Source organism: Cryptomeria japonica, chromosome 7 (assembly GCF_030272615.1).
Source record: "Cryptomeria japonica chromosome 7, Sugi_1.0, whole genome shotgun sequence".
NCBI lineage: Eukaryota > Viridiplantae > Streptophyta > Pinopsida > Cupressales > Cupressaceae > Cryptomeria > Cryptomeria japonica.
Genome location: NC_081411.1, coordinates 733,046,890 through 733,056,310, shown reverse-complemented (window position 1 = coordinate 733,056,310; position 9,421 = coordinate 733,046,890).

Below are 9,421 nucleotides of genomic sequence, written 5' to 3'. Positions count from 1 at the left end.
ATAATTTATTAATATTAATAATTGATAATTATTTCAGGAAGCGTCAAACCCCAGATTCTATGCACTAACCTACCAGGTTAATCGACACATAGGCTAACCAAAGTCTGACAAGATCCAACCAGGTTTACCTGGCTTAGGCTAGGGTTTTCAAACGACATTGAGTTTTGGCATTCTTTCACCTCCTGACCTAATGATACTTTCCCTCCTTTTGGAGAGGACCATGGTCTCCTGCATACACTTGGCCCATGGAAATCGGTTAGATCAAATCTTGTCTAGTTCTGACAATTAATAAACCATGATAAAAGTGAAACATGATATCATATAGCTAGCTGGAATTCCTCAATTTACTAAATCAAATTACATCATTTTGCATATTAAACATAGTTAACATTATTCACACATGCATTATCATCTGAACAAATCCATCATTTAAAGCATAAAACTAGGCACATCATACATCACATGAGTATATCAAAATGCACCAAGGTTAACATGTATCAGGATGAGAATACTGCATAAAATCACTAGGGCACAAGTGGGATGTAACAGTACAATGGGTTCATTGAAATAAGACTCCTTTCATTACAACCAATACTGTTCTATCCATTGTAGCTGTGGAAAGAGTTTCTTGCTATGTGTCTGATGCCAATATAAGTGGGCTTCGACCTCTCGAGTTTTATTTCTCCCTAAGAGATTGATTACTTGAAGGAGAAGGTGCAACCGAACTTTGTTAAGGATAATCAAGGTATGAATAAAATCTCTTCTTAGGAGTGACTACCTACTCTTACAGTGTAGTTTGTGTTTTCAAGAATCAAATGTGTAGCATTCAATTTGAATTGTCATTGGGTGTGTATATATATATATAATTTTATTATATTATCTTAGTCAATGTGAATTGCATTTATTAAAAGAATCTTTATTTTATCTTATCATTGTAGGAACTTTCCTATCCTTCTCTCTATATTAGAGTCATATTTAACTTATTTTTATTAAATATGTTATCAATTATCATATTATTTTGTAATTTGTATTTTTTATTCTTCCAACAATATTCTTAATAAAATTAACATAAAAAAATTTCTAAGGTTTTTTTGGAGACCTATACCACAAACACAAATGACGACAATGCAATACAAACAACCATCCATTGTTGCGGTTGGCCTAATCTCAATTTGAATCAATCTAGAACTTTTAAATCCTTTAAACCACTTCATAGTAAAAAATTAGGTTTAGATTAGGCATTTTAGATAGTATATGATGGATTGCAAATTAGATTATTTTATTAGGGAATCACCCTAGAATATCTCTTAGTGCCAATTTAATTATATTGAGAGTAAATCTTTACATGTGTTATCAATTGCTAAATATGTTAACATCATATTGCTCATATGGCTGCTATTTCATACTGATTTATGTTAAAAGAAGATGTTTTTTAGTGATTTATGTCAAAAGAAGAAAAACTTCAACCAAAATTGATAGTGATTTATGTTAAAAGAAGATATTTTTTATTAGATTAGTTAATTGGTTTACTTATTTGAGGTAAAACATCTTGATATTTTTGTTGCATGGTTATCCATCTTTCAACAAAATTGTTGTAGATGTCATAACTCCATCCCTTAGAACATGTGAATTCTTTTAATTAATATCAACAAGGTTTAAAATAATTGTCTACTTTATTCTTATTCTATTCATTTATTATAATTTTTTGTCATAACCCAAATCTTCTTCTATAATGATCTTAAATTGTCAGGTTAGGTATCAAACCTCGAGTATATTTTCAACTTGCTTAATTGACAAATGGAGAGGTGAATCTTTATATTTTTAAAGGAGCTAAATAATTCTTTACCTCAGTTGTAATCGCATAAATAGAACATTAGCTTTAGAAAGACTTTTTAGAGGTGTAAATAAAACTTGCATTTATCTTAGCTTGTGTTTCCATCTCATCCATTATCGACCTTGCATCTACCTAGCATCAAAACCAATGTAAATAATGGTAAAGTTTATTTGTGTCAACTTTATTTTGCTTGAAGTTTTCATGCCTTTCCCCTCTTAGTTTGAATGAAAAATATCATTCTAGATTTACATGAATTTTGACATCATTTATTGATTTATTTATACATTGTGATACAGTTTCATGAATAGTTATATACTCTAGTAGAAAAATCTATGCTATGTTAGAGGATTTTTGTCTAATGGATCAAGTGTCTTGTGCATATATTTTGTCAAATTTCCTCTTCACCCATATTTGATTGGACTAAAAATATCTAGCCACACTTATTCCTTGTTTGCACAATTTTTTGGATGGAATTCAATTTTATTTATTTGTGCGAGGTGATTTAAACCAAATGCATGTTATTTTACATTCTATCAGTGATCACAGTGCCTGATGTAGACACCTAAAATTGTCCTGCTTAATTAAATAAATATTTTATTTATTTAATTAGTTTATCCTAAGTCTTTTATTAATTAAAGAAATTCTTATTTATTTAATTAATTCACTTATCTTCTTCTATCCCTTTCCCTATTTAAATAAATATTTTTATTTATCTAAATATTATTTTTTTAAAATTAAATAAATATTTTATTTATTTAATTGGTCCCATTTTCTCTATTAATTAAATAAATCTTTATTTATTTAATTAGTTCATTAGCTTTTTCCCTCTATGACACATGTCATTTATTTTTTAATTTTCTTCTACCTACCCCCTTCATATTTTATTATTTTTCCTACCTACCCTTTAATCCTGATCGACCATTTATCTTTTTACCTCTTAATCTTATCCCTCCATTTTCTATATAAGAGGTTTCTTTCATCCTTTCAATTCTAATCAATGACCTAATCCTAATTAATCAATCAACCTTTAAGCGATGAAGTAACTTTACAACCACAATACGTTCTTTGTTGAGCTCTTGTGCACAATACAAAATCTGAGAGCAAATATATCAAACAAGAACAATGGAGATCAAACCCTACTTGGCATGTGAATGGTATTATTGTTTCATTTATTGATTTGCATGTTCTTGGGTTTCTTCATTGGTGTATGGTGAATGTTTTATTGTGGAACTAGGATTGTTTGTGGTTGGATCTTTGTGGTTTTGCAATAGTTTGTCATCATAATGTTTCACCCCACACTTTTTTGCACATTTGGTAGGACTCTAGTTCCTATTTTCGAACATTTTAGTGTTGTTTTGGTGTTTCAAATTTGAAAATCCAAAATTTGCGATGATTTTGATTTCTGTCGCATTCGTAGAATTTTTTGTGTTTTTTTTTTATTCTAACAGTTTTTTGCTTTGCAGATTTCTTTTGCATTTTTATTTTTCATCACATCTGCAGAAGGTGTTCTACGCTTTTGATCCTAACAGTTTTTTGTTTTACAGATTTCTTTTGCGTTTTTATTTTCTGTTGCATCTGCAGAAGGTTTTCTGTGCTTTTATTCCTAACAATTTTCTATTTTGCAGATTTTTGTTGCATTTTTATCTTCCATCGCATCTGCAAAAGGTTTTCTGCACTTTTGATCCTAACAGTTTTCTATTTTGCAGATTTCTTTTGTATTTTTATTTGTTGTCGTGTCCCCAGAAGGTTTTTTGCATTTTTTATTCTAACAGTTTTTTGTTTTGTAGATTTCAGTTGGGTTTTTTAATTTTTCATCGCATTCGCAACTAAGATTTAGTTTGGTTTCGGGAAAGATCTATCATGTATAAGACATTTATCTAAGTTGATTTGAGAGAATTGACTAAGATTCAGTTTGGTTTCAGGAACAATCTATCCTATATAAGATGTTATCTAAGTGTAGTGCCCCTACCCTAGTCAGCTTTGTAAAATCGGTTTGACCTTGGTTGACTTTTTATGTGGCATTCTTGAATAGTTGAATTACCATGATGTAATGTTGTAGTCAGATATTATGATTATTGTGTGTACCTATTAATGTGCTTTCGCATCAATTCTTATGTAAGTTTAATTGTTCTCCTGATTCTTGTTATCAATTTCGAGCTAACACCTTCATTATATATATATATGCTTGTGTGACTCTTGGTTGCAGGAGATTGTAGGTACAATGCCGCCTAGGTGCGAGGTTCGTCTTCACCTAGATTCGTAGGGTTGAGTATACCTCTTTCATCCTTAGAATTTGGGTTAGGTGGTCGTAAAACCCTCAGTTTACCCTAGTCATGCTCAAGTGAGCGTCGTCTGTGTCTGTCAGTTTCCCTTTTCATTTGGGTTTGCGGGTCGAGTATTTGGTTGGCTTTCTTGGGTTGCATGCTTGGCATGTGGTTAAACTGAGTGTTTAATCCTAAGTAGTTATTTTGATTTAATGTGTTCATTTACGCATTAGTAATTAAGAAACTAAAGTAAATAAGTTTCTTTCATATAATTAATCATTTGGGCAAGTGCAAGGTAATGAGTCACAAATTCGCGGAAGTCCGCGCATTGGAAAATGCGCTCTTATAAACGGGGGCCCGTTTTCAAAAAACGGGGGCCCGTTTGTGCTTCGGGCTCCCGAGCCGAAAGGTAACGGGGGCCCGTTTTGTTTAAAAACGGGCCCCCGTTTTGCTATAAAACGGGGGCCCGCTTTTAAACAAAACGGGGGCCCGTTTTTTAGAAACGGGGGCCCGTTTTAAAAAACGGGGGCCCGTTTCTAAAAACGGGCCCCCGTTTTGTTTAAAAGCGGGCCCCCGTTTCTAAATGGCATTTTTCCTTTTTTTCCACAATCCGCCCTTGTTTGAAAACGGGGGCCCGTTTTGTGTAAATTGATTCCACAACCCGCCACTTGGCTCGGGATTAGGCCCGGGATAGGCCTGGGATGGCCACACCTGAGACATGGACCTGCAAATTCAAATCTCCATGAATGAAAGCACAAATATGAACTTCAGAAATAGTTTACACGCCTCTAATTAGAGAATTTTTATACGAAATTAAAACCCATTTCAGATTATACTGTCTAGATTCTAAATATGTAAATTTATTTAAAAATTGATTATTTTAACTATTTTTCATTTAATTTATACTAAATCAGGTCCATAAATTTGAAATATTAACTAATTTTGTTAATTTAATAACTTTTTTATTTTAAAGAATTTTGGAAAAAAAATTATATGTCATCAATCTACACAAAATTCTTTTGTATTTAAAAAAAAAAAAAATCAAAAAATGTTAAGTTTACATCAAATTATGTGGGTCGTACACGTCAAATTTTTAAAAAGATAATTACGGCAATTAAAAAATTAATTAAAAAAAAAATATTAGAAAAAAAAATACAAAAAAATATGCTCATCAATCTTCAGTGTGTTACAAACCATTTCCCAAAACGGTTTGAGAAAATAATTTTAATTGTGTCAAAAAGTGTGGGTCGTACACATGCATGGTATGGTTCTGAAACAGGCATTTTTAAAACATAGTTTTCAGAACTCCATTTAAAAAGTTATTTTTTATTATGTGGGTATTAAAATAAATTATATATTTGGAAACTACACTCAGAGGGCTATCTTTTATATTACTGACTTTTTCCAAGATTCAATCTCTAAGTGTTTCAAAATTTAAGCTCAAATGAGACAAAATCTGAAAATCAGGGAAAACACTTCCACTTTTTGGCCAAAAAGTGGACTCATCTTCTTGCACTGACCCATTTATTTAAAAAATTGCTCTATTCATGTTTGTAGCAAGTTTAATTTAATGGTTGATTTTAAATCATGAATTTATTTAGTTATGCATTTTGAAAGAGAAGATTTAAATTTATTCGAAATAAAAATAATTTAATCCCTTTTGCTTTTTGGAATAGAAAGGTTAATTTTAATTATTTAAGAAAATCAATTTTGATTAGCAAAGTAAGTTTTATTCATATATATTTTATAGTGTGTAAGATTGATTTTGAGAATTTAATTTAATTAAAAATATTTTACCCTCATTAATATTGTGAAATACAACTATCAGCTTTGTTAATATTGAGAAAATTAAAATTAAATGAGGGATAAAAACATTTTATTTATTTTTAATTAGAACAACAAGTTTAGATTATTTTAATAGTTGAAAAGAATGATTTTTCTTTTCTCTTATTTTATTTATTTATTTTATTCTTTTTATTCAAAAGTGGTTTAAATTCTAAAATAAGGGATTAGGTCAGGGGATTCTTCTATTTAACCCTAGGTTTGGAAATATTTTTGAGGGTCACGGGAAAGAGGCAGGGATTTTGGTGTAGAAAAATTATTTGGAAGCTTGTTGAAGGATTGAATCTCTCCTACAAAGTTCTTCCAGGAAACCTATACTAGGTTGGGTGGCTTCTTCAGGTTGTTTTTAAAGAAAATATTTTTATTTCTTTCCTCTTTGTGAATGATGTGTGTTAAAAATATTTGTCAAATTCAAAACCTATTCTGGTTATTTCTTGTTCTTGGCTAGAGTCCATTCTTGAAAATTAATTTTAGTTAATGGAAAGAAGTTATTTCCTAGGTGTTTGTGGATTAAATTTTGTTAGGAAATTGGGAAAAGTTATTCTGGCAATTTTGCCAAGATTTTTGCTGTGCATGAAAGTTGCAAGTTTTGGTAGAAAATGAGATTTACTAGAGAAAACATTCCCTCTTGTTTGGGTTTGGTTTCAATATTTGGCCATGGTTGTTATGTCAATAATTGTGCATCTCTATGAAATTATTTAGTTACTATAGAAATATAAATTTAATTAAGTTAAAAGAAGTTATTAAATTAATTTTATTTTATTTATATTTGATGTATTTTATGCATTGAGATTATAAATTTAATTAATTAAAAGAAGTTATTAAATTAAGCTGCAAGTTGCATGATATTAGAAATATATTTTATTTAAATTTTAGTGGAAAATAAATTAGATTAATTTTAATTTATTGTTTCCTAGAATTTTAAATAAATAAAAGAATAAATAAATAAATAAATGAATAAATTAGAATCAAAGTATTGCTTTAATTTCTTTTTTAGGAAATTAATTAATTTGCATGTGAAAAGAAAAGAAAAGAATTATTTTTGCTTATTGCATGTTAATTTATCCCTTTGTTAGAAATTAGAAAAGAAAAGAAAATTGCTTTTATTACTAAAATTAAATATTAGGGTTTTTGGGAAAAATATATGCAACCTAGAATTTTAGTTTAAAAGGGGAATATATTTATTTTTATTTTTGGGGAATATATCTTTTGGGGGTAACCACAGGGGTGGGGGCCACTATGTGGCAGTTTTTTTTTTTAAACAAAAAAAATAAAAATATTATAACATATTAAATTTAAAGTGGGTTTTAAAATGTTTAATTGTTTTATTAAATATTAATCGTTATTATTGTGTATTATTAAACTATTAATTGTTTATATTTTTGGGGATAAATAAATATATAATAAGTAATATTTAATTTTGGTATCTATTTTATTGAGGAAGTATCTTTTTGGGAAAAAGATAAAATATTATTTTCATTGGAAAATTGTTGAAATAAAATATATTTATTAAATTGATAATTTTTAAATAATATTTTATTTAGGAATATATTATTTGAATAATTAAAAAAAAAAGAAATATTTTATCATTGGATATTTTGAAAATTTAAACGGTATACTATTGGAAATATTAGAAATTTAATAATGTATCATTTGGAATATTGGTGAGTTAATGATATTTTCAATTTGTAAAGTAAATGGTTTAGTTTATATTTTTCCTCTGTATTGAGACATAGAGAAATGGATTATTGCCATTGTGATGTTGTATTCACCTTGCAATGGTGATTTTTCTGTTAATGTATTTTTTTGAAAACTTAGATCATTTAGAAAACTTGATCGACTTTTATTGTTTAAACCAATAGGAAAGAAGATTATCCTTTTTCAGTTATTGTCTTTGCAAGTTTTAATTTCTATATTCACTTTTATTTAAAGTAATGGCAAGGCCTTGGTATGTTTGTTTGGACCTTGTCGTTTGGATGATTTGGGGTACCTGTTTATGTCTTCGGTCTCTAGTTTGGTTGTTGCCTTGTGATGGTGTTATAACTGGTCTTGTCCTTTATGCGGGTGTCGAGTGTTGATTTGTGGTTGACCATAGCGGGTCAGGTCTCTAGTTAGAGTATTGTCGAGCAATGGACCTTGTATTAGCTTTTATTATGTTCAGTTGGATCTGTTTCTATGTAGGGATTATTTATGTAATTATTGATCTATGTGGTCGGTTGTTTATTGGTATGATTCGCCTTGATGGAAAGAATGTAAATGATGTGAAACTTATGTACCCTTAACTTATTTAAATGATCAGAGGGGTCTTGCAATTGAGCAGACCCAGAGATGTAGCCCTTTAGGGGTGAACTCCGATATCAATTTGGTGTTATGTGTTGCTTTTGTTCTTATGTTTCATGTTTTAGTGTTAGCATGTATGGATGACATTTTGATAGAATGTGTAAGTGGATTTGATGAAATTAATTGTAAATGCATGTATGTAGTCATCTTTTAAATGCAGTAAATTGGATCATGAAAGAATGTAGATTAGAATAATGGAATATATTTAGTTATTGTTAAGGAAATTAAGTATGCATGGAAAGATCTCGTTAGTTTATGATGAAATTCAAGTGTGTTATTAAATTAGATGCATGACTCAAATTTTAATGAAAAGTCTAAACGAAAGGTATGAAATTTTGTCTTGTTGAAAGAAATTATCCTTGTTTAAGAATTTTCTTGTTATTAAGACAATCAACTTATTGGATTAATTAGTGTAAATTAAGTTAAATGTGGAATTAAGTAATTGCGTTGGGAAACTCTTTAGGTGTTAGTTGATGTCTTCCACTGTGTAATCTATACTCTGATATCTTATTGTATCTTTATGTTGTGTCTTATTTAAAAAATATATATTTGCACTCCATTCGTGTGTCTTAGCTTTATCCCTTCGGGGTTTCCTGGCGGGGCATTACGCTAAGTGACTTAAGTTTGATAAGTATTTGATTGGACTAGCTGAAAGATGATCGACCAAATCATGCAACACAAATGGTAGGGGTACATTGTCTTGATTTGTTTATGCTCAGGATCATGATAACCAATATTATGCTCATTGCAGACTATTTTAGGCAAGTTTGACTGTTCTAGATTGACAAAATTAGAGATTTGTACAAGGTTTTACTGAGTCAGATGATAGTTTAAAAGCTTCAAGATGACAACGATAGTATTTCGTACAAGGTGCTGCCTAATATTGTACAACAGATGGGTATGTCTAGAACGACAAATTGATTAGTGCAATGTTTTATCGTACGACACAAGATTTAGTAGAAAATGACAATTCTCAAATTCAAATGATAGACAATCAGTGCTCATACGACACATGATGAAGGCTCAAACAATAGATTGTTAAGATTGATGGAATCTCGTATGATAGTAGGTATGTAGCAGGATGATAAATAATCAGACTCGTATGACTGTTCACTAGACAAAGACTTGAGTTTTTCAATGG